This window comes from Apteryx rowi, unplaced genomic scaffold, assembly GCF_003343035.1.
Source record: "Apteryx rowi isolate R43461 unplaced genomic scaffold, aptRow1 scaffold_208, whole genome shotgun sequence".
Taxonomy (NCBI): domain Eukaryota; kingdom Metazoa; phylum Chordata; class Aves; order Apterygiformes; family Apterygidae; genus Apteryx; species Apteryx rowi.
Genome location: NW_020448397.1, coordinates 432,754 through 460,220, shown reverse-complemented (window position 1 = coordinate 460,220; position 27,467 = coordinate 432,754). Strand labels below are relative to the sequence as shown.

Below are 27,467 nucleotides of genomic sequence, written 5' to 3'. Positions count from 1 at the left end.
GTGGGGAATGTATCTGTGTGTGGTGGTATCCACTATGGGAAAGTGATTGGTGATCTGTACATGTTCAATACAGGTAAATAAAACTGTCCTGTCATCTTTGTGTTTAGGAAACATGTCTCGCAATGCTGCAACAAGATACTTGAGTACCAGAGAAACTCTTTCCAAACTTAGAAAAAATTGCAACTGGAAAGCTATGTTTGCAAAAATGAATACTATTAAATAAAGAACACCATTAAAATATCAGGCTTGCAAATCATTTGGCTTATGCCATATAAGCATGAATCAGTTACCTTAATAAATTTTTTATCACCTTCTGTAGGATAAATATAATGTAAGACTTAAGGATGTGCATGTAAGTCACCATCTTTCAGGTCATATTATTTATTTGAATGTGCATTTAGGCACCCGAGCTCTTAAAGTAGTTGAAACTCACAGGTTCCATCCAGGTTGGATGGAAAATTGTTTGTAGATATTAACTATAAGAAAACCAGTTACATAGCTGGATAATTTCAAGTACTTTTTTGTTTGGTTTTGGTAAATTATTGGCTATATTGCATATAAGTAAAGCTTTCTTAAGGTTGCAAAAGTTATGACAATACCTTTTGGATACTTAATATTCTTTTTTATTGTCATATAGAGCCCTAATGTTTAGAATTTACAATTCTTGCACAGGATGCAAGTTATAAATTGAACAATTACTTTGCTGTTACTCTGACTTCTGGTTTAAAATTCCATATTATATTTCAGTATTTCTTAGTTGGAACCCATTCAAAATGACTGGTTCATCACCTGGTGCTAGGTTAGTGATGAATTCTTTTAAGACTACCATAGTGGAAGACAAAAAATTATTTGATTCAAAGGTTCAAAGTAAAACGAGCTCACAAATGATGAGGAATTTATCAACTAATTTCAGCTTCAAGCTGACATTTAAGCTCCAAGCAGCACATGCTATACTTCTTTCCAATACTCTCTTAGGAAAAATGTCACTTTTTCTGACATTTAAACATATAGAAACAATACATTCTTATTATTTTTAGGTTGTGACATAACATACATAAGTTGACATGCATACTTAAGTTAGAAGTAAATAGGATACACCTATGTTGTTAAAATGATCCTCATTAAGAAAGTCAATTAACTGGCCTGAGAAGTTTATATTCTAGAGAATATGATGAAAGAAATCAAATTCAAAATACAAAATTCTTTGATGAAGGTGTTACACAGATGCATAAGACCTGAGGTAGGAAAAACATTCTTCTGCAAGTATTTCACTTACAAGAAGTACTTAATTGTCCTCTGAAAAATGAGTGTGCCAGAGTTAGAAAACTGAAAGAAGAAATTTTGAATGCTGCTTTAAATGCAAATCTCAAAGCAACTTCAGGTTTTTTTATCATTATTGCTGCCTCCATAATGCAGTTCTTATATAATACCATTTTTGAGGACTGCAAATTTTTTTTACTCTAATAGAATAAGAAATAGCACTTTTGTTATTAAAATTCTGCAGTGCACTTCTTAGCATGAGAAATGTGTAAGAGATGAATGTTCAGCCAGTGTAGAAATCATTAAAAGAGAGGGTACAAAACCACAAAACACAAAATGACAAATTAACAGTTACTGTGTACAGTATTTTAAAGGGCAAAAAATCTTCATTCATTCCTCAAACAGCCTCCTTGCTGGTTTACTTTCAAAGTAAGGCTTTTATACAATTTAAAATTAAAGATTAAATCCCACTAAGCGTGACAAAAATATGCACAATTTAATGCTGCTAAGCCTGCAGTTTGTTGCAGAAATGCTGAAAAAATTATCTTTCATCACTTACAGCCATGAGAAAATGCCTGGAAGAGCTGAGCAAGATTCATTGGGCTCTAAAGTAGATTTGAAATGAAGATGACATTTTCAGTCTTTGTTAGTGTTTTTTGGAAGCCTCATCAAGATATTTTGAGTTTTTCTCATTTTCTTGGCATGTCAATAGACGTATCAACATATATGACAACCATTTAAAAGAGTTTCATCAGACATAATTCTTTTAAAATTCTGTTCAAGGAAATGGGAACATGAAAGCAATGCAATTTTCTGATTTGTCAAGTATGTGGACAGTATTTGGATCTTAGACAGCTAAATGTTTACCTATTCCATCAGTGGAACTCATTGCAAGCTCTTACTTGTGTACAACCCAGTGAAGTTATACCCAGGCTAACAGCTCGCTTCCTCCAGAGCAGARCCTTGAAAACTGGGAGTAATAACTGGCAGCAACTGTTTATGTTCACTTTCTTTCTTTTGAAAATCTGAGCTTTTGGCAGTAATGCAAGGCAGTTCCTTGGCTAACATAAACATTTGCTGTCAGTCATTACAGACTTTTCTCACTTTCCCACCTTAAGGGAACTGAGCTTCTGGACAGCTCGCAGGAAACTGAACTGCTGCTGCTGCTTATTGTCTTCTGCCATGTAACACTTCAAGACTTGCTTGAGGGTCTTGACCTATAGGTTAAAGATTATAGCTCTACAGAAAAGAGTTAGTCATTGTGACAGTTAAAAGAAGTCTCCTCATAAGTATCTAAAATATTTCTGTCTTTCAGCATACTATGCAATTTTAAAAAGTCTCCTCCTTGCACACATACATACTTACGTACACACAAATATACATGTGCACATATACGTACACACACATTTTTTCAGGCAGATCTACTAATTTTAAGGTCAGCCATCACTTCTCTTTATAATATGCCTTATAACTTTGCCAAGAGTAATCATTAGGGCTACAGTTCTGCAAGCCATATGTCTCTTCCCTGATGCTGGCTATTATGTTTTGTTCAGGATACAAAATTCTGGCAGATTTTCTTTTTAGAAAGCTTAGGTTTGGGATAGCACTGGAAATTTTGTGAATGGTCTTTGGCTTCAGATTTGTGTCTTTGATCTGTGCTCTTAATCTCCCCTTTCCCCCACCTTTTGAGTTTCTAGTTCAGCAGTGAGGACAAAGACACCTCAGCGTAACTCAGGGTTCCTGAAATTCAGTATTTATTTGGTGCCAACAAATACAGGAGTACCTCATCTTCCTTCAGAACTTGTCCAAATAGAGGCTGGCAAAATGTCAGGCAGTTATTGTGTCAGTTCAAGTACAGAGGTCTGTGCAGAGAATTCTGAGATTCCAAGCCCACTGATGACCTGAATGAATGTCAGTACAATCTTTTGGACGGTATTTCTGTTTTTCCATTGCTTCTTTTTTCAGGAAATGAGCAGTATTCATATTGTGGACTGAATCAGGTAGAGATTCCACTGGGGGGAAAAAAAAATGTGAAATTACAGACTATATCATAATGCACACAGAAGATAGATTAATTAATCCTATTTATTTTCTGACTTTGCAACTTGTCCAGGAAAAAAACCCAGATATTTCATTTACCTGCAGCTGAATTTTTGAAGGCCGTAATAAATAGATTTAAAATGTTTTGCGGACTGGGGGGTGGAGGTGTTACCAATTTTGCTGGAATCTCTTCCCTTCAATGCAGTTTCTTCAAACGTGCAAAAACAAGATCAATCACATAAACAATCCTTGCGTTACTGCCATCAAAAATAAGCCTTTTTTTTTTTCAGAATGTTAACTTATGGGAAACTAGCTACATCAGTGGGATTGTAATGGAATATGTAGACTTCCCCTTCTACTTTCCTGCATAATGTCCAAGTTACCTATGTTAGCAGTGACCATAATTTGTTAGTTTTATAATGCAAACCATTATATGAAACATTTGATGGTTTCTCTTCTGTGCACAATAGATAAATCAGTAGAAAATTATCCCCAAAACACAATTCTCTTAACAGTCTTTGTGTAGCAGCCAAGAACTGTGTAGAAGCAGAGGCTGACATATTTTCTTGTCCTGTAAATACCTGTCCAAGTCTCTGCTAAGGCACTTTGGTCACATAATGAAACATAGCCATGTATGTGTATACTCAAGCTGGTGGTGGTGGGACTTTGACTGAGTTTATAAGACTCGAGCTTTCAAATTGAACAATTGAGTACTATTCATTAATGCCAATGCCATGCTTAAGAAAAGAACAAAAGCATAAGAAACAAAAGAACAAAAGCATTAACCAATTTACAGCCAAGCCACTGCTGCCCCCAGGTGTCCATCAGGCATTGACACATGAGCAAGATTGCAGCTGTAGGATCTTGAAAAACAGGGAGAGATGGAACATGTAATCTTGTAGTGACACATGACGTGAGTATCTGGCTTTATTCATATTACCAATTCATTTAAACCAGCAGAGCTTTTTCTCTGAGTTAGCCCTAGAGGAAGAGCAGTCATTATTTAGGCTATATTCCAGCCATTCCATTTAAAATTATCAGAGTTGTTGACCTGTCCTTCTTACAGTATTTCCAAATAAACACATAAAACAACTGTTCAGTTTCTTCAAATATAGCCTATATACAAGATCTCAATTAGTTTTAATATGAAGAAGAGTCTGAAAGGGCTGCTTTATTCTGTTGTTTGTATTATTGAGGGCAAAGAATCAGCTCACACAGATGCTGAAGTTCTGACTCATTTTTAGTTCCTTTTAATCCAGTTTATGAGTTTATATGTAAATTCTGAGAAAAATCATTCAGCATTCAATGAATAAGTGCTCAGCATTTGGGGAAGATATGCCAAATTCTACACACATAACAATGAAATTGAATTCCTGCTTTATAGACAAAATTGAACTCAACCGAGGCCTCACCAGTATCTCTGCAATGGATTATGCCCTAAAGTCCAAATCTGTTCCTGCATGGCATCTATCAGGGAAAGGCAATTGTTTCAAACCCATATAGGATGTCTGTGCTTTGTAAAAAAACAAATCCTAAAATCCTTCCGCACCCAAAATTGTCTCAGTAGGATACTGCTTACATAATGAAAACCAAAGCCAGAAAACTCATAGTAAATCACAAATTCCCATCTTTCTTTAGAAAAAGCTAGGAACAAACTAAACAATTATTAATAAATAGTCTGACTTTGTATATCATTTAAAAATTGTAAAGTACGCCATAGGAAGGGAAATTGCTTCTGAAGTGGATATTAAACTAATCTGTCTAGGCAGCTTAAATATTTTAAATGTTAGACCAGTCTTGAAAACCTTATAGGCAGCTACCACTGGAGTATTTTCTTGGCTAAAGGCAAATGTTACTCGCTTATTCAGATTGCTATTTTTTATGAGTATGTTCTCCTAACATTTGAAAGTTTTATTTCATGTACAGGTCATCCTAGCAGTGAAAGATGGCAAATGAGTGTTTAGGTAAACAAAAGTGTCTCTTCTCTCTGTCTCATGCAAGAAAGTGAGACAAGAGTTGTCCTCGAAAAATACTTATATTATGAAAGTATGATGATAAGAGGTGTTTTCCACTTAATGTGAAGCTTTAGACTCCCTGAAAAATAGAGTTCACTGAGGCCCTTTGAGTATGGAAAAGCAAACAGTTTTGGTGCTCCAGGAAAACATCTTAGTTGAGCATATTTTTAAATGAAGGGTATTCTAATATCAGTAAAATCAAAATATGTAATGTGCATGGGAATGATCTGTATTGTGCATTCTTCTCTTTCTTTGCATCTTTGCTTGCAGAATCAAGGGAGTTTGGTTGTGAAATTAATTTCATAACCATCTGTCATCCTCTGTGCTTTGTTATTTCTGTTTTAAGCTAAATGCATTCATGATGGTTGACAGAATGATAAGTAGTACAAGTTTTAGAATGACTCAGATGGGTTAATAGTACGGAAAGATCTTTCTTACCTATCTTGTTTTTCCCTTTCTGTTTAATTAGATGTCTAATGAAGGGACACAAATGTGGTTATACGATCATGGTTAATAGAAGAAGCAAACATGATTGTTAAAAAAATTATTATACTGTATTTATAAATGGCAGATAAATAGCTTTAGGCCATGTTTACCCCTGTCATAAACAGAACAATCATTGTGGCACCCTGCTTACGCCAGGACTGAATTTATACCCTTTGCAATTGAGTCACTGAAGTAATTTGAGTAGATATAGAATGCAGAATTTAAGAACATTGTGGCTAGAAATGTTCATGGCTATGATTCCAGCTGTATAATCAAACCCCTAATTTGCCATCCTGTTTGCTGCAGTTTTTCAGAGCTGTAATTGTCACGGAAAAATATTTCTCATGCCTTCACCTTTACCATAAAAAGCTTTACAGCAAAAATCACAGGGTCYGCTTTACAAATGAGGTACACAAAGAATGGATTGTCCTAGAGAATGTATTTTGACCTTGGCTCCGTATTTACATTTCCATGACAAAGTATTACTCACTAAAAATAAAACATGGGGGCTGGCATAGCTAGTAAGTAGACTTAAATCTTCTCACCTGAACAATACTTGATTAAATAGGCCTTGAAGAAAGAAATGAGTTCTGCAGGGTTGCGGTGAACAGCATCCTACTCGGCAGGTCCTGTTGTGCAGTAGAGCTTTTCCGTGACTGTTGCTGACATAGCCTGCTCAGGGATGTGTAACAGCTGAGTGTACATAGTCACTTACTCCTACATAAGAAAGTGGAATCAGCTGCCTTGTTACAAGTCATATTATAGATGGCAAATCTGAGGGATAAGCATTGTCTTTTTGTTCTGTATTCATGCAGTACTTAGCACAGTGGTGTCTTGTTCAATAAAGAAAGATCCTAAGTGATTCCTCACTATACAAATGAGAAATAATCATTATGATAATACCAGCATGGGTTGTTCCAATTTAATTATTGAGGCAAAAAGCCATGCTCTTAACTAATACATCTTTTTTAAAAAAACAGACATTACACACTAGACCATAATGGGATCTAAAAATTCTGGTAGAAAATCAGTACCGTAGGTTACTTAATTAAAGATGCTGCATGTTGGTATTATTTTCTTGTCTAAGACTCTTAAAGAACTTCTAAAAGTCGTATAGACTCAAAAACAGATGTTCAAATAGATGAGTAGTCTGCCCATTTTGTATACTGAATTATTTTTCATGGCTACTATCTATCTGGATTTTAAGCACTTAGATTCCTTTGGAGTTTTTGAATAATTTTATGTAGAAAAGGATGTTATTCCATTCAGAAAATGCAAAGGAGATACACTTCCATATCTGTTTGATTCAAGGAGGAATCCCTTGAGCTCTTGGAAACTCAGCCAGAGCATGAGTCGTGATTCATTGAGCGATGAGAGGGGATAATATACACATTTCTTCTTCTGTCTTTTCATGAATATCTCTTTGATTTTAATTCTAACTTTTCTAACTTGATAGAGGATTTGTAGTGAAGTGAAGTCACAGACTCTGTTAGGGAAGTTAATATGACAATGTAAAGAGAATGAGTGTTAATGCCATTTATGTATTTAATTTTAACAAGCCATTTGTTTTCTCTTTCTGCTTTTTGTGGTATCAGATATTTTTCCTTATTCAGTCAGGATCATTTTTTCTCAGTTGAGTAGTTAGTATAAAATGAGAAGTCAACTTTTTCTACAGTAACTGGGGGTAAGTATTGCATCGCATCTGAACAGTGACATTCTTTTGGTTGGACCACTGAATCACTGAGTAATTTATGTTGCAAGGGATCTCTGAGGGTCATCTGGTCCAACCACCCACTCAAAGCATGGCCAGCRTGGATCAGGTTGCTCAGGACATTGTCCAGCTGTGTTTTGAATATCTCCAAAGATATATATATATCACAGTCATTTGAGAACTATTTCTAAGTTTCACTTCTTAGTTAGGAACTATTGTTTGCTTTAAATTTGTATTCTTGCTGAATTAACAAAGTTTAACAAAGTAATATTGCCATGCTTCTTGAGAGTGGCAGGCAAACAGGGAACCAGGACTGGATATTTTGTTATGTCTTATGCTGTATAAAATATTGAAAAAATGGAAAGTAAGCTTAACATTAATATCAATTTATTTTCAAACAACACTTTTTGATTTTTATTTTGCAATGACGCCTTGAAATGTGCTTAACTTTGTTTTTTAAAGAAGAAAATTCTGAACCTGCAATAAAATAATTTACATTATTTGTTTGTCTGACAAAATGCGCTTGAATCCTTTTGAGGGTACATTTTAGGAAATTAACATTTTAAATCGATGGAATGTATGCTGATTTGTTTAAAGATGTTGAAAGTCATAATAAACATGTCTTATTTCTCCTAAACCTGATTATGTGAAGAACTTTTAAGACTTTAGAAAGGCCGTACATTTTGTAAACACAGAGACACTGTCCTCCAAGGACAACTTGTATGGACATTTTCACTTACATTCTCTGATACAATATTTTATCGCATATAGTATTTTAAATATTAATGGTATAATTTGATGTTTTATAAGTTAAGACTTGGCATTGCTGTGTAGGACTTACTCCATTTTTTCTATGTACTGATGTCTTTTATTGATTAATTATGTTTTAATTAGAAAATAAGTTTTTCATTCTTTTGAAGCAGATTATTTGATAATCTTTTGTGCAAATTCCTTCATTGTTTGCTTCTTAAATTTACTTTTATCTGGACTGGGATATATTGGTCCCAGTAGTGGCAGTACACCAGATCTTGTGAAAATATCCATATTCTGCCATGATACTTCTTGTTCCAAATCTTGACCAAGATTTTCCACCTTCAAAGCATACAAAGCCTATCCATTTTGTACATCTGGGGATTAGCCCAGCATGCTGAAAAGTGGATGAGGGAAAATCAGTGGTAAGAAGAATTATTTCCTCTGTGATATTGGAACATACTGGGAATATGGAATTATGACTTATCACCTCTTCAAAAAAGGGAAAGAAGCTTCTACTGACAGCATTATAAACACGATATATTTTCTGCAATATTCTTATCTTCATCTAATGGTAGTCTGATTTCCCTGCATTTAATAATTTTCTAATTTTATTAATTCTAGAAACACTGTCAGAATCAAAAGTTATTTCATTCTTTCCAGTTTGGGCCATGCTTTTGCTACAGTTGGACAAATGATATACATTTGGAGGCTTTTCTAATGAAAGTACATACTGTACTGATGTGTATGCATTGGATTCTGGTAGCTTTCAATATTACAAATTATTTCCCTCTAAAGATATTTAATGTCCAATAAAATACACTATTATCAGATTATTTACTGTTAGAGAAGAAGAGTTTCTTGCAGACTGCTAATACCAGCCTCCTAGGAGATGCAAAAGACATTTTGCAGACAATGCTGATATCCTATGGTATTGTATGCTCCTCTGAACAAGTTATCTTTTGAGACTGATTAATAAAACATTCTTCTCTTCCCCGCTTTTCCTGCCCTCACCCCCTGCAACTCCAGCTTGCATTTCAGTTGTTTCACTTTGAAATCAGTCATCTTTGTGAGAACTTGGCATTTTATAGTTAAAACAGATTTGCTCTAAAATAAAATGGTCTGTTGCCCCTTTGGGTGGTTATGGAAGGGTCACACCAGAGACTCCTTGTGTTCCTTGCACGGTGGGATGTGCAGACAGTATGTCTTAATCTTTCCTGGAAAGCAAGACTCGTAAAAAAGAAGTAGAGGGAAATCATTCTTTTTCTGCATCACCCCTAGACTGGAGCCAGTACTATTTTTTATTTATAGTTATCTTTCTCTTGATAGCTGCATTTCAAAGAATTCCAATATGCTGGGAAGGAGGGAGAATTTTAAATACAATTTTCAGACAGCAGAAGGAAGTAATGGAAAATACATACTTATTCTAAGCTATTTTCCCACAGTTACATTGACATGGCAGCAATGCAAAGCCAAAGGAGAAATACCCAGTGGAAGGACACATCATACACATACATCACACTATGACAAGGTAAAGACTGATCCATTTTGGACTGATGCTCTGTCCAAAATGTTTTTTCTTGTGGTGTGTAAAAAATATAATTTTTTTCCTTTTTGGAATTCTAACAGGAACAGTGTTAGTGGGGCTGTCTACACAGTCTTCTCTTCCTGTGTTTTGCTGAGAGTTTGCTGTCAGTGTGCTCAAACAGCCTGAGCAGAGGGCCAAGAGATGGCATCTCCTGCACTCTAATCCTGCCTCTGACATCTATGAGCTACTTTGCAGTCTTGAGCAAAACATTTAGGCCCAAGTTTTCAGAAGCATTCTGCAACATATGGCACTCAAAGTACTTTTTATCAGTTTTTCAAAGTTGTAACACAATGACAGTTCTCACTGACATCATACACTGTGCTGAGTTGCTTGCAGCCTCTGAGAAACAAGCCCAGCTACCTCAAGCTTAGAAGCGAGGAGTTGCTTAAAAGAAAATGTAGACATCCCTATCTTTTCCCAGTTTCACGTATGTGAAAGATGTCTCCCTTACCAAATCCTTCAAGTGAGTGCTATGAGAGCAGCTGTTAGTATTGGCAAAATGCAACATAATCTGCTTTCAGAGTGCTAACATGTAGGTAAGAGCAAAGATTTCCATTTAGTACTGCCTCATAAAAATCAGTAGCTTGATATGATCCACTTGGTGTATTTATTGGTCATTAATTCACACTTAATCTAAGCGAATAATGAATAAGCATTAATTTCTAGTGGTTTTTTGAATTTTGAAGGTGATCACAAAAGTGGAGTGTTGTTCACATGAATAAATACCACTACAGTTGGAAGGACACCCAGGATTGATAAGAGAGGAACTTGGACTGTTTTCACCCCTATAGTGGCATTCTTTACAGCACTAAGTTGAGGGCCACAAGCAGCACAACATGGGTATTTCTTGAATTTCACTGCCTTTCAGGGGTGTATAAGTGAGAGATTCATTTCCAAGAGTACAGTGTTGCAAGTACTAAGTTCACATCAAAAGAAAAAAACCCATAACTTCCAGCATGATTTGTTCATGTAGCATTTTATGGGTTCCTCTTGCCACAATGCGCATCAGCCTGCAGAGGTTGCTGTTAGAGTGCTAACTGGCAGGTCTGTTTCTTTGAAAATGTAGCCATGCTGTTTGTGTCATCTTCTAGGAATCCATCTTCCTGAACTRAGGACTGAATAATCTTGCTTAACTGCAGTCCCAAATGTTCCTTTCTTCCCAGTGCCCCAGGGTTTTGGGTTTTTGTCCTTTCACTAGGACAGGAGAAGCATCCAGGATGCCTGAGAACCTGCTGAAATTACATTAGGATATTCAGTAGCCCACATCAGGGTAGTAACCAAGCAGTTCCCTAATAAATGAGATCTACATAGAGAGTTCATAGCAAATTTCATCAAATCCCACACTTATCTTCTCTCCCTAGTAATAAGAGATAATATGAGCTCCTTCATTCTTTCCCCCACCTTTTTTCTTTTTTAGCTCTGCATGTGAGATGAAATTTTTTACAGTGGCATAAATGCTTGTCTATCTATCTACCTATATATATGGGAAAGGCTTTGCATAAAATACTCCTTAAGTGTGGTGTTATCTATATTTTGTTACAGGATATCTATTTGTTTGGAGGAACATATGGGTCCAAAGATGGCAATAAACTACCAAAGAATGTTATGATGAAATTAAGGCTAGGTGGGTAAAATTTCAAAGATGGGTTAGTCAGGCAGCACAGTTTTTAATTGCTGGGTAGAATAACACAGCATACAGAAATATTCTAGTTAAACAGATACACCAGGGCCATATAAAGAGATTGTATTTGCCTTTGGATCTGCTTGGAGCTGTATCAAAGAATATCCAAATATAACTCTAGTCAATTTGTGATCTTTCATTTAGCAGTTAATTGCAAATCTGTGAGATGTAATGAAGACTGTAAACTGTTTATACATAAGAAACATTGGACTCTAAATCTAAGGCCACTTTTCTGTGCCTTTAAAAAAGTTATGGCACCCTCTGGTATTGTCTGGAATCTCTAATGCAGGTCTGGGAAACATTTTTTGTGTTAAATCAGATTACAATGTTTTTCTAGACAAGCTTTCTAAACAACTTTAATCCAACACTTTATTTTGCCCAGGAGCCTGCAAGATGCTGTCCTATTTATCTCTGATAACACATATCCTCAGACACATGTTGAGAACCCTTTGCTTCCTTTCCATGGTGAACAGTCACTCAAACTGTACCAAAAGAGCCTGTGTGTTAGTTTAGACATGTAGTTATTTACCAATGAAATCAGCAGGTTCAGAGTATGATCCACAGTAAAAAAGGTTGTAAATAAACACAGTTCTTTAGTAAAATCAAATATGACTTTACCATTTCTTTTAAACCAGAATGGACTTCACTATGCAGTACAGAGAAGTAGGGGTGATTGCTTATTGCACTTGTATCATTTTTGCCTGTGGAAGAATAAATCAGAAAAAAATAAGGCAGTCTATTTTTTGTAAATTCATTATCACTTCATTTTTTTCATGTTAATTTGATGTTTTTCATGATCTTTTTGGCAAGCTTCTTTTCCTTTAAATAACTAATATACTTAAAATTAAATATTTTGAAGTTTCCAAAGTTAAAACAATGAATTGGGTCGCTATGCATGTCTTTCTTTCAAGGAGAAGTACTACAGGGCACAATATATGAGTAGATCTGATGTTGAATTTAATATTAATAAGAACTAGGAAAAACTGCAAAGAATTTTTTTTATGAACCCATATGACATATTTGAGAAGGGAGGCTCAGCAATCTGTTTTTCAATTATTTTTTGACCTCCTCGAATTTCAAGGAACTGAAAATTATTTGCACTAAATATTACCCAATATCAGAGGTTGTTTATGCTTAAAAATCTATCTGAATTTTGATAAAACTGTTGGAGGAAGTGCCTTCAAAAAGATGTAGGAGACAAAGCTCTGAAAACTAAATATTAACCTGCTTGAGACCAAGTTATTCTTTAGAAATTCTCTTTTTTTAATCATCATGTTATATGATGCGGCTGATGATTAGTCATTTTTTTCCAGGAGATATCAAGACAGATAACAAGGATTGAATTTGAAATACTGAACTGTGGAGGTTAGTGCAGACACATCTTTGCCCTTTCTTACAGTCTGTTCCACCTCTGTAACCCCACCTGATTCCTTGGAGTGAAACTGCCCTTTCTCTCAGGGAGGAACTAATTCAAGTTAGTGTACTGCCAGTGAGGCCAGCTTATGTTCCCTCAGTGACTGTCTTTCACTGGTGGGGAAAATGATTCTTTAATACAGCTTATAAAACCTTTGGGATTAAAAGCTATTCTGTCTATATAAAATTTGCTCATAATATTGTTATTCTTTATGACATTACAAATAGACTTCCCTTTCATCTGTCATCCTTAGAATGTTTTCTTAGCAGCTTGTTTCAAATACAGTTATTTTATTATAATAACCCACACACACTTTTTGTGGGACAGTGGCTTTAATTTTAGGCATTTTGAGCTTCCTGAATTCAACCTTTCACCRTCTGGAAGAATGAAAGATATCTGCCTGAAAAAAACTTCCTTTCTGTGATTAGAGGATTGTGCAGAAACTTTCTGTATCTGAATCTGAATTTTTCTGTAGCTTTCATTGCTGCAATTCTTTCCTTGGAAAGTCCTATAATTATACAAATGTTGTAGACTTGCAAACGTTTCATTATTCATTTGTAATACGAAGAACACTAGGATGTAATCTGCTGCAGAGATATGTCTCTTAATGCAAAGGCAGTGTATTTCTTTTATTTTGTATTTGTTTTTTTCTATTGTTTGCTGTTTTACAGCAGAGATAAAATGGAAGATGCCACTTTATGTAGGAATCCCCTCTGCTTGTAGACACAGACATGGGGCATTTATTCTTCATTGCCATGTAAGTGAAAGCAACGTTGGAATAAGCCTTCTGCTCACCCTTGGTCACAGCAAACAGTTGGCCTTTCTGATTTGTGTGTTCTGCATGCAATTTGTATGTATGCAAGCAATATACAGCTCAGCACTCTCTTCAGTTCTTACATATATAGTCACTGTCTACTCACTATTATCTCTGTCTACTCTGTCATTATCTACACTTCAGTTTCTGTTTTCCTATCAAACTTTATTAATTTGTATTGTTTTAAAAAATGGAACTGATGGCAGTTTAATAGTACTATTTAACAGTGCAAACCACAGTTTATCAGTAACTTACAGAACCTGAAATAAATTTTATTAGTAGGAAGAGGGGTCAGCAAGGCTTCTGACTTACCAGTGCTATTTCCACTCTTGAAATTTGCAATCAGATTCCAGACACTGCCATCCTTCTTACGTGCTGGTAGGAAATGAGCAGTTGGCAAGGCCTGCACCGCACAGGATTTGCTTCATCTCCTCTCCATATCCCAGCAATATCTTTCTTTGCTATCTAAAGAGAGACTTTTACTAACTGTGTCTGAGCTTTTATTATCTCTTCCACTTGTTTCTGATGCAGTTTTTACATTACAAAAGTTTTTTCCTGGAGCACTTCTTCACATTTTTGCAGTACTTTGTCGTTTGGGATTTTTTTAGTACCTCTGCTTGCTTCATTTCTCATACTGCCCAGAGAATGCAAAACTTGTTTGGTGTATCTGCATTCTTTTTCACAGTGCTACCTGTAATTCCTGATCAGTTTTTCATAGTTGTTTGGCACTGTACTGTGTACTTCAAGGTGGCATCCATTTTGTCACTTAGTGTTTACTCCACTGTTCTGCTTTGAGGCCCTACCAAATAGAGATGGCCCTCTGTTAGATATAAGACTTCTTTTACCCTACAAGCTGCATACAAAAGTGTTGTATGACCAAGAGTCGAACATGGTGGAGAGATTGGACACATCTCCCACACCTCCTTTTGCATAGAACAGATCAAGTTGTTCCTTTACACCTTCGGGACAGGGCAGACAGTATCTCAATCTTAAACATTCTTCTGCATGTTCCAGGGCTGTGGTATAATTAGGCATTGAGTAATTGTCATATGGGTTTGATCATAATACATTGAAGCAATGTCATATAAAAATATAGTACATAATACAGAAAGATATCAACAAACTTTAACTCACATGTTTTTATAATTATGTGCTCTTGACATATTTTGCTGATTTGCACTGCAGTCTTTTGCTTTTATTCATATTCCTAGCTTTGTATCTTTGGTAGAGTGAATGAAGAAGAGCTCAATGATAAAATGTCAATGAAACTTGTAAACCCTTCTGATAGACAACCTAGTAGGTTAACACTGCATTTGTTAAATTCTTAAGTTGTTGTTAACATTGAGCTAATTAGTTGATATCTTTGTCTTCTCTCTACTTCTGTCTTATACTAAACTCTGTGATAATACTTTTTGCAGTTTCAGAAAGAGAACGCTGTGGCTAGGCAGTAAAAGACTGACTCAATCTCTGATCTCAGGCCATAATTCATACTAGAAGTAGATGCCTTATACAAAATGTGATTATGGATAGGTCTGCAGCATCCCAAAACAGGCTCAGAAGCACACATCAGCCTCAAGTGTGTGTGTGTAAATGAGCATGAAGCTGATGAGGTTCAAGTTGTGAACAGATTTTGATGAGAGAGGTTGGTGGCCCCAAAAGAAGTGGCTGAATAAGTGTGGGCCGAACAGCTGAAGAATCACTGAATAAATATAAGAAATATTCTGAATCTGTTTCACAAAAGGGCCATACTTCTTACCTGATCTCAAAAGCTCCTGGTACTTGTTAGACTCTCTGTTCCTGTTGAGATCTAACCCTAGCGACCTTAACAGAATATATCTACACAAAATAGCTTCCCTTTTTGAAGCCCTGCCTTGTTCATCTCTAGCTAAAAGAAGTAAATGCAAGAAGTGTACCACCAGCCAGAAACAAAAAAGATTCCCAGAGAAGATCCTCTGACCTGAATGGGGAAAGTAAAGGCTCCAGTCATGGCAGTGATGAGAAAGACTTTTCAAGAATTGTAGACCCTAACCTGAGAGTGGTCTTGAATCCCATTATAACAAATAGGACAACTGAAAAAAGAAGAAAAAGAACCCAGACAAATCAGGAAATAGAACTAAAAGTATTTATCTAGATTTCCAGCTGAAACAGCAGAATATTTATACCTTGAGCTGAATCCTAGTCATGACCATGGACTGATGAAAGTTAGATCCATGAGAATAATAAATTGCCCTCACTTCTTGATTGAAAAAACTTTGTTCGGAATATCTTCTAAGACCTTCACTCTTGGTACCTTCCAAGAAAAGTAATAGTGAATGAATTGCGGTTTCAGTTTCTAATCAAGTTGTCACTGAAATCGGGAGAAAAACTCCTTAACACCAATGTAGCATTAAGAAGCAGGCATTCTCTTTATTACGACGCCAGCTACACAGGGGATAGCTCCACCCAACATGCACACCGTGTGTCGCATCATCTAAAGTTTATATTGCTCTATCATATACATATGCATTAAATTTCCAGGAATGATTACATATTCATTCTATTTCCTAGAACTAATTACTACATTTACATAATCATTATGCATGCGGTCTGAGTCTCTGGGGGTCTTCTGTGGGGGTCTCTGGTGGTCCCTAGTGGTGTCAGAAGAGGTGTCAGTCAGCATCTTGCCATGAACTTTGCTCTACTTTTCCATACATGGTCTCAACTTGGCCTGCTTCCTTGTTTGAGAAAAGCTGTCTTGTTCTTAACCTTGGTTCCCACTGACTTCTGCTGGTTTATCTGTACTTTCTCAGGATGTATCATTTCCAGCTGCACCAGTGTCCTTGGGTATGTTTGTCTGAGGCTCCTGTTGAGACTCCTTCTTTTCCGAGCTGGTAACAGTTCCCCCATTCCCCCCCACCCCCCTTTGAGACTCTTTCTTGTCTGGGCCTTTTGGTAACAAAGTGGAAAACTTAGCAATGTCCCAGCCACCTGGAACACTAAAATATCAATATATGTATATTCTTGCCCAGTTTTTCTGGTTGGAAGTCCATAAAAATGCCTGTCATGCCACAAGAGCTATCAAGAAGGGAACTCAAGCCTCCAGTTCTGCTCTCCATATTTGGGACTTGATTTGAAAGAGCTGGAAGAGGCACTGCTGAGTCTGTTAGTAAAAGCTTGTTTGGCCTCCTTAATGAAGCCTGTGAAGGAAGCATGGGAAGTGCAGCTTTGGGTCACTACCATAAGTCAAGAAAACCTTCGGAGGGTCCCACTTAGTCTGCAGAACATTAAAATGGTTGTATAACAATATTTAAGCCTGGTGAAAAGCAACTATTGTTGTTTGCATTGTTCCCCATCCTTCTGCTGAGAACCTGGAGGTGTTTTAGAAAGAATAGATCCAGTGCACTACTTGGATGCCAACTGACCAGTCACAGTATAAGACACACTGGATCTAATGTGTCAGCTTTTTAATTGCTCTGTCCTCTTTATAACATTGTTCAGAAAAATCAAAAATAGGACCTCAGTTTGGGACCTTAACAAGAGAAAACCATCAGTGATAAAAACATCTCAAAGGGAACATTAATTCAAAACTCTGTGGGCATTAACTCTGTATGAAGGCAGTGATGCCATGGAAATTCACAGGCAAGATTTCTCTGCTTATGCCAAAAGCTGTAAGTTAACCAAAGACAAAACTAAAAGACACTTTTACCAGCTGCAGCCTATTCAGAACTTTGCAAAATTTGTGAAGCTGATAGACTTTGTCTTCTTGCTATTGTTTGTTCTTGCTTTGAATGACCATGTTTCCTCAGTGCTCTAGGCAGGCTAAAGCTTATTGAGAACCCTCCTTTAATAATAGGATCCATAATTCAGTAAGTTCTTAAACATATACTTTAGTCTTATGGAACTAAGTAAAAAAGACATAAGAACATACATAAGTTTAGGTGTGCTTAGGTATGCCTAAGTGTTCTGCTGAATTGGTGCTACAGAGCCACTGCACATGGTCTTACTGGCTGCAACAAGCATTCATAAGGAGAAGATGCTTCCTGTGATTGTGATATACAATGTACTAAAGCCTGATTGATTTCAGTGTAAGAGCATTTTAAAATAGTAGCATGGCAATTTAAAAAGACAAGATTATCCTCAAATAGTCAAGCAGTTCCAGTAAAGCAAAAATAGCAATAATTTACTATTCTTTTTCTAGCTCTTTAATTGGGAACAAGTCTACTTACCTCCAGATATAGAAAAGATCAAAAAAGGGCTGTCCAACAAAAAATTGCCTCTTTAATATTAACCTTTTAAAATCATTACTGGACTCTTTTTGCTTTCAGCTCTTCTTAGGTTGCTAAGTTTTGAGTCTGTGCAAGTAGAATTTGACTTCAATAACATGTACAGCTTTAATGAATCAGTTTCTGCTGTCACTTCTCTAACCATTGGCTATCATTGATCTATAGACCAGGAATACAGCAGAAAACAATTTAATGCAGATGTAAAACAGTTTTAAAAACATAATTCCTGGAATGAACACAGCAATATTAATATTTTGGCTGTAAACACACAGGTATATAATCAATGGCTTTGGATCACTTGTAATGGTTGATTGATTTTAATTCATGATATTTCAAAGGGCATTCAGATATCTTAGAGAATAAATTCTCTATCTCATCCATAAAAGGCTGAGTGAATCATTAAACACTACAGTGCTTATTTTGTGAATTACAGAGCTTAGTCACTAACATCCCAGTAATATGTATCTACTGTATTTCTAGCCTAAAACTGCATATTAAGGAGTGAGCAATTTCCACAACTGTAATGAAATGTCATTGCATTATACCACCTCTCGGATATCAGCACAGAAACATGCTCCAGCTTTCTTTGCCCTCTGCATTTACAGACCATTTTACTGGCATGCACCTCCGCAGCCCTGCTTTACAATTAGTGATAAGAATATCTCCACAAGTACAGCAGCAGTGTATAAGCTGATATCCAGAGCTCTGGACCATTTATAACATACCACTCCAGACCTCTGAAGAGGCCATGGTTCTCCTTTTCCCTCTAGCATAGCTCTGTCTTCTATCAGACTCCAGCTCTTCTCTCAAGATTGAACAGAGGTTTTTTTTCCAGTGATGTGAGCAAATCTCCTATTCTGGTGGCAGGTCTTTTATTGTGGAGGATGGTATCTGGCCATCTGTGCTTGCATTGATGGGTGTTTCCTTATAGGGGCTTTTTCTTTTTAGAGATGTGTAAATGTTTAAGAACCTTGCACTCCACAGGAGGAAATAGCTAGGTGGAAGGGACGTAAGCTCTGAGTGATCCATTTCCTGTTAGCATCTCTTCATCACTGTATGATTTCTCTTGCTTTTCATCCTAGAATGTATTTCCACAAGTCTTTCTGAAGTCAGAAATCAATTGGAATCGCATACTCATTATATTCTGGGACTGGCTGATATTTAGATGCAAGTCCTTAATATGAGTTTCCACTCTTCTCGTCTCTCTTTTCCATCTTGCTCCTCTCTCTGCTTTCAACCTCCCTCCCCTCAGGCTTACCTTCTTCACTGGGTTACTGAAAAACCAAAATCAGCATGTTTATCTAATCAGTTGGTATGTCAGGGAGAAAAAAGGTTTGTACCAGGCTGACCTTTGGTTGCTCCTTGAAAGTATTTGAAGGCCATTGGTTTTCTGTCTTGTCTTTGATGATGGCCAAGGAACAAGGGCAAACACTTATTTGATATTTCATCTCTTCCTAAAAATCAGGAAAAGAAAATGCTATTCTAGGGAGTTCTGAAAAAAAAAAAAAACAGAGGAAAAGGAAGGTGAAAAAACAGCTTCCAATCCATCCATGTAGGTGACAGAAAACATGGAGTTAGAGCATGAGATGTCTCTACTTCCAAGTGGCAGAAGTATATGAAAAATGCAGGGATAGATCTGTGATTTTACAGAGCTGTGAGCATATGCCAGTCTAGAAAAATTTTCTGCCTTCTTCCTAGTGCCATCACATGCTTGGAAAGCATCCAGATGATGCACATCACCATCTTTGGTCATCCATGCAAGCTGTCCACTCTGCCTTTCTGTCCAAGGGAGCAGTGTCTGTAGCAAGGATGCTGTTCTGCAGTTCACTTGCTAAGACAAGCTCAGTTCACATAGTAACACAAATCAACAATTCAGCCTGTTAATATGCCAGACTGTGAGCTGCAGTAGCTGAAAGTCCTCATTCATTAGCCCAGTCAGATTTAGATACAGCAGCTGAACTGGTGACTTCAGTCAAAAACCTCTTCAGAAGCCTCAGGTAGTCTTGACAGGGATCGTTTAGCAAAGCAGTACTCCTCCAGTTTGAAGATGAAACCAGGCAGAGTGAGAAGAAAAATGATGTCTTACTCTTAGTTCTGCTGCAAGGTTTTTGGGGGGATGACCACGTACCTGGAATTTAAGCTGTTCTTCATTTTTCTTCATATATCAATACAACTGATTTTTATTGATATGTACAAATTTACATCATTTGTAAACATAGTTAATTTTCATAAAGATTCAGTTTTCACATTTCCACAGTTTTCAACCCTGGAGAACTTATTCCTTAGTGGAACTAGTTTGGTGAAATAAGCAGGATAATGATAATAACTCCTGGGATTAGTAATTAGGGTTATCATGGTGACATAAAAGAGAAAACATGGACATCGGATTCATTGCAAGAAAGAAAACGGAATGCAATGCTGTAAGTTCAGGTTCTCAAATAATGTTGCTGATTTGCCAGTGCTTTATTCATTTCACCCAAATATAACTAGCAACTCTGTAGCTGTGAACTTGAATTTCCTCTGAGTAAATCAAATTTCCAGAAAAAAAGAAGGAAGAGCAGCATTCATTCTCTGTGGAGCCATTTTCTCTTTGAAATTTGTTGAATAGCAGTCGTGTGTGTGTGTGTGTGTGTGTGTTGGTGTGTGTGTGTGTGTGTGTGTTGGTGTGTGTGTGTGTGTGTGTTGGTGCATAAGTTTCCTCCCACTTAAATTCCCGAAGTGAAATACAAATTAACAGAATCAACACTCTCCACAAGGACAGACACCCTACCTGCAATAGCAGCAAGCATCTCACCTTGTCACCCATAGAGCTAGATGCTTGCTTTCTTTCTCTTACTGGAGCTGTGGATTTATCAGGCACATTGAGGAAATGAACTGTCACCTGAAAGCAAAGCAGGAAGGGGTGAAATACTGGATGTGTTTCATTCTGTATGACATTAACCCCTCAGGTGTATTGCAAGGAAGAAACACAGGTTTCCTGAATCACCTGGGCATAATTTGTATCTTATTATGCCTCAGGGCAAATACAAAATGGCTTCTTTGCAGATACACTTTCTTATTTGTTTAGGTTTTCAGAGCTGGGTTTTATTTTATTTATTTTTTTTTTTTGAAGTGCATATTTTATATAGAATTCTCTGCTTAAGAGAGAAAAAAATCACAGGAGAAACACTCATGGCTCAGAACTTGCATGCTACTCAGAAAGCACATAAGGGAAGAGAATTTTTTCTTTAGTAAAACCCTTGAGGACCTGTGGAGAGAATTTCTGTGTTGAGAACGGGAGATGCAGCAGTGACTGCTCCTTTTCTGCTTCCCTACTCTCTGGCAACATGACTCCTCCAGGACTTGAACTATTATTGGCTGGTGTCCATCTGTGACTGTAGTAGCAGCTGCAGAGGTGACTCAGAGGGAGTTAATATATCTGTATTTGCTCCCACCTAGATATCTGCAAGGCAGACCCTAAGACTGGCAAAGCTCTGTGGCCAAGAAACCAGTCCTCCCACTCTTCTGTTCTCAGACTTCGCAAAATGACCCCGACAGAGTTCCCTACAACAAGCAGATTGAAATCCCAAAGAGAAGCTTCTATGCTAGGCAAGGAAAAGGTGATGACACAAAATGGAAGAATATTCCTTTTGTCGCAGAAAACTCCACATATAAGGGCTGATAAATATGGAAATGACCGTGTAAACATCATTGGAGAGGTGAATGACTTCAGCAAATGGGAAATAAAGTTTTGAAGTGCTCCTACTGGGAACTTCACTGTGAGTCTCATGACTTCATCCCTTCCATCTATACTGTAGGCTTAAATCAGTAACAGCTTACCTGTACTTTAGATGCAAACTGCTGAAATTGTGAATTTTCCAAACTCACATGGAACAGACAAATAATACAGTGAGCATAAATATCCTGTAAAATATATAAGCATTTTAGCTTATCTCTGAATCTGTGTGCTGAATCAAAACACTATAGATCCATCAGTACATGATCCATGCAAATTCATGAACAAGAGAAACAAGGTCATGTTAAGACACCAAATGTACTTAGGCTGACTCGTATTGAGCTAAGACTCCTTTCTAGCATATGCTTGTTTGCTAAATGTGCAATGGACACATTTTGATAGCTGGCTTACACTCCAGCTTTCCCGACAGTGTCAATATACCCTTTGGACGGGTCTGACGGGTAAGTAGCTTTCATTCTCATTGAAACAAAAATGACACTTAGATTCCTGTCTAAATTTCATTTTGTCGTGGTTAAGGTCCCTGTTCAACAAAGCACTGACTCAGGTGCATAAAGGCTTTGCAGAATATCAAAGGATGGTGAGAATGGGTCAAATAGCATTCCTCCATCACCACTGTCATACATACAGAAATTTCAGCAGTGACTTTCAAGTTATGGGCTAATAAACTTTTAATTTGGTAGAAGCCATTCAGGTCAATTTCATACATTTTTATGGTATGACAAGAGAATTTGAGTTTGCAGGCTCAGTGTGCAACCTGCTTATGTGGTCTTCTGAGGATATAATTTCAAAATTATTGCTACAATACAATTACTATATAAACTATTTGCTGGAGGGAACAATTTAAATGGGTCACATGTTCCTTCAATTATTTGCTTGGGAAGATTTCCCAGATTACCCAGTAACAACATTACTGAGCAGATAAATTACCCAGTACTTAATTTACTTAGTAAAATATTTAATTAGTGATTTAATTACTAAGTAAAGACATTGCTCAGTAAAGGAATTAATTCATCCTGAATGGCTTGAAACTACTAAACAATCCACTATGAGTTATTTGCAGAATGGGTGCATTATTTTATTACTATTAATAATTTCAATGCAGACTTATTCCTTTTAGGGAAGACTACAGATGATTCAGGTCTGAACTTGAGAAGAATTGCATGCGCATCTCCAGAACTAGTGGTAGAAGCCTATTTTATTTGAGAGACTGGAATTTAATAAGGAAAGTTGTCAAAGGGATTAAACAAGGAAAATCCATGGCAGAATAAATCTCTCTTGAGAACAGAGAAGGTAAAGTGGCTACTGAGTGAGACAGGGTGAAAAATTAAAGGTAAAAGTAAACGACTTAAGTAAGCTAGAAATTCTGAACTGGCTCCCTACTGTGGAATAATGACCAACATAGGTCTGTGTTGTAGCAAAATCTATCTCCACTTATCATCACCAAGGGAAAAACAGGTTAGTAGAACAGTGGGTCTTGATGAGAAAATTCAGAGTAATTTTGAAATGCCATTGTAGATATAAGTGGAGAGACTACTAGTAATTAAATTATTTTTCTTCTTCTCTGGTTCTTTATGGTAGCTCAAGCTGTGTTAACTAATGACTTTCTGCACAGGCAGTTCAACTCAGAGATTTCATTTCAGTGTGTAACCAAGCAGTGGACAGGATTACAAGAGCCTTTGTCTTGCTGGACTTGGAGTTTCAAAAGCTAGACACATAGGTATTATGTGGAACCTCTAGAAATGTTCTTTAACATTGGTGTGAGATGTAGAGTCATAGAAGGGAAGATTCTTTTCTGTGGCAAGACAAGTTAGAAATACCTGTAATTGTAAACACTGTGAAGAATGATTTTCATTTCAATGACATTTGCCTCCTAAGATGCTGAATTGCACTATCCTTAAGCTGTTTCCGCCTGCATGGGACAATTTGCCTCACATAATGATGGCCACTGCCAGGAAAAAAAAAAAAGCAAGTGTCATTTAGAAATTTGCGAAGGCTATAATCTTTATACTGCCTGCTTACGATTTGTCCAAAATTAATACATATTTGAAAAGCTGAAGGTTGGTATTTTTTAAAATTGAATGAAAATTTGGAGGAGCTGCTCTTAGATTTAGTGCTGGTTTTTAAGGTGCCAGATTGCCCCTCTGGCAGAATGATACTGAGTGTATTATATGTATGATTGTATAGCTGTATGAGGATGAGACTCATTCATATATACATACACACTCCCCATAGTGTCCTAGAGATTTAAGGAAAATACAAATGACCCTAAGCTGCCCCAACTGTTGTAGTCCCAACAAAATACTCTGCCCACCTCTGGATCTATTTTTAACAGAGATTCTCTTCGGATGTATTTGCTCTAAGAGAAAAAAAAATCTGGAAAATGTAGATGCTGTGAAACCTAGCGAGGAAGGACTGACTTCACAGTAATAAAAAAGCGTACTCTTGTAAAAGGGAGGCCACATGATCTGGAAGTCCATCTGTTTTATAAGTAATGTGGATATGGGGCCAGTCAACTTCATTCCAAGGTATGGCTCTTAGATGAATGAGGGATTCAAGGAAGGTTCACTAAACAAGATGGACTATAGCCTTGATGCCACAGATGTGTGTTACCTGCAGCAGATTGAAAATGAATACTAGTAACTTGGTCAAGAAGAACTTGAAGACATGAGCTATTCAGAAACACTCTTCTAATAGAATATATTGGGGTAAGAAACTGGGCTTGACAAAAGAAGGATTTTGGCACATGGGACTAAGTGGAAACCTTCTGCAAACGTCTTTCTACAGAGACCCAAGTCTAGAGTAGAAATTCCCCAGTCATTTTTCAGGCAGTGTGGCTGGTCCTAGTCATGGAGGCTATGACAGAGGGTGAATGAGAAGTGCTGAAAAAGGATCTTGGAAGCCCTGAAAAAGGAAGGGGTTAGCCTGGCTGGTCTCAGAGAACTTTGACTTGAGGGAAGACAACATAATTGCTCCACCTGAAATAACTGAGGAACTGAGCTGGGATGTTGCAGTGCTGTGTCATGTCACAACTTTTGCTAGACAGTGCTGACAGGTACAAGTGGAAACATGTGCTTTACTCTGTCAAAAGATGGTAAGCCCAGCAGTCAAGCACCTTCCTCATTCCTGAAGGCACAGCATCTCCAGAGAACTCTTGTGATTTTTTTCCATCAGTATTTACTGATATTTTTTACCTTGTGGAAATGGTTTGGTTTGACAAACTTCCTTGTGGAGTCCAACTCCCCTGGGAGCCATGTTCTTAGAAGTTAATATTGTTAGTACTTCCCAGAGTCTTGGTTGATGTGAAGTTCCTGAAGTTCCTGAATTGGTTGGAACCATGGGCCAAAATAACTTTAGAAACAGGCCTGGAAAGCACCTGAAACACAAAGTCCCTATATTGACAAATTCTTTTCTGCACATCACAGCATAACTATTGTGCAACTAAATGTACTGTTCTTAATTTGCTAAAAATGCCTACATATCTTTGTAGAAAATGTACAGTTTCAAATCATGGTCTCTCTCTCTCTCTCTTTTTTTTTTTTCTAAAGAAAAAATGATATCTAATATCCTGCTTGAAGGAAATTTTTACAGCCAGCTCAGACTATGGTGCTTGGGTCTTGCTGCTGGGATAGCCTCAGTCCTATGAAATTTCATTCCTTCGGGTGCTATTGCACAGCTTCTATATGTACCTCCTTCCTATAAAGAAAGGAAGCCAATGATGCTTGTTACAGTCTCAAAAGGTTAGAACAGGCTGCAAGCTGAACATGTTCAGGTGTCTGCTCCTACTCTGTGCTACTCCATTTTACATGTGAACCTACTGGAAGCACCGATTTCCACTTCAAATGATACTATGTTTTGTGTTACAGAAAATTGGAAACATCAGCATCTTTGCATTATGACTCTCACAAAACATAAAAACAAACATTCTCTTTTTCCCTTTCTTGGAATTTTTACAGAGAGAAATCTTAACTGATTCAGGCCACTTCTACTTTTCAACAGGGGAAGGAAGCTTACACCAAACAATTCAGAAGGGCTGATACCACAAATAATGGCTTCATTTTCATAACTAAAATTTCTTCTTTGGGTCATTGTCAGATGGACACGAACAAGAACCTCTTGTGGTGTTAGACTTAAGCCTAGAATTCCACCTCCTAAACACTGACTACAGAAGGCCTTTGGTATATGAGAATCCTGGGGATATCAGCATGTGATATAATTATTGAGACTAGTATGGCCACACCTCTCTTTCTCCACACTTCTCTTCCTCCCTGCATGATGGAATGACCTTCCTGGTGTGATCCTGTATATTTATGCACCCCCAGTGTGTTTTCTGTATTACCTCAGAATTTGAAAATGCTGCCATTAAATGAGGGTTACATGAAGGAAGTTTCTTGGGCAACAGCCAGCTGGATGTGATTTCTCTCAACTCTTATAAATGGAAACTATCCTTGTGGGATAGAAAGAGGAATATGATAGGCAGAGAATTAATAAATCCAGTACAGAGTTAAGAGAGCAGGGCTGCCCTCCTTCTCCTTTTTCCCATCTATTAAAAAAAAAAAAAAGCTAGCAATAAATTACACAAGGAGACCGTATACATTTTTATTTCAAGAATATTAATGAGAATGTAATGACAAGTTTACAAACCTCTTGGGCCATAGTCTTGAGGTGGCCTACAAGAATCTGTCATCAGCCTTCAAGAGGAAATGGTCAGCGCCCAGGAAGGAGTAGGAACAAATCAGCTGAGATTTGAATAGATTTAGCATCTCTCCTGTATGTCCCTACCCACCCTTTCCACAAGGTCTTGCAACAGTGAGCTCCTTCCAAAACACTTTCTCTGATGTACTGCATTGCAACTTGCTTTCTCCTTAGGACTTGAGCACCTGTTCTGCACTGCATCCTTTGCTGATGGGGGTGCAATGATCCCCTGTTGTGAATATGAATTTACCACTGCAAAGAACAAGATGGAAAATGTAGTAACATTTTCCCACAGTGTTTTATTTGAGGGTTATTTCTACACAGACACTGTAATATGTYGCTACATACCTTAGCCAGCTGTTATGTCCCTTGGCTACCAAATTCCAAGGCAGCCTGCTGTTCTTCTGAGAGATTAATTGTCTGGGTTTTTTTCTGTAACATTCAACTCTGTTTTTCCAGTTTTTCAATTTCGTGGTGGGGGTTTGGGGAAGGGGAGTTGACTGGGTTTTATTTTGTAAAATTTGCATTGGTCTTTCTTATGTAAAAATACCTGCATATATTTATGATTTAAAGGAATCATTAATTTTGTAGCTTGTTAAAAAATCCTTTTCTTTCAATGCTCAAAGCTTTGGCACCTAGTTTTAAGTGCTTCTACACTATGACCCTACTTTTCAGAAAATTATTCCAGAGCCACCAAAAAAGTCCCCCAAATACTTATTTCACTTTTACAGCAAAAAAACTTCTGAATTTCTTTCTCTGTGAAACAAAAGAATAATCCTCCTTGCCATTTTTGTATGCAGCTCCAGATGCAATGATAGAAAGTTACCATGCAGCTGAATTTAAGTCTCGACTACACTATATTGTCTCTGGTTCACTAAGCTGTGCATGAATCATAGCAATTTTTTCATTGGTCTTCTCTCCTCTCTGCGCTAACCTCAAGATGTTCAAACAAGATGTTTAATGGCAGTAACTGACACTTGGAATATGCAGAGGTAGAAGACACCACTCTGGAGTAAGG

General features: G+C 37.1%; 1 long non-coding RNA gene across 4 annotated transcripts in view; it reads left to right on the top strand.

The window, feature by feature from the left end:
• LOC112965256 overlaps window positions 1–9,794 on the top strand; it is a 33,418-nt gene extending 23,624 nt beyond the window's left edge. For 3 of the 4 annotated variants that reach the window (XR_003253224.1, XR_003253226.1, XR_003253227.1), the window contains exon 8: window positions 9,708–9,794. This is a non-coding gene — a long non-coding RNA (uncharacterized LOC112965256). Of the gene's footprint in view, window positions 1–107; window positions 188–9,707 lie in introns of those variants that run through there. The other variant, XR_003253225.1, reaches the window with a different exon arrangement.
• Window positions 9,795–27,467: the final 17,673 nt, after the last annotated feature.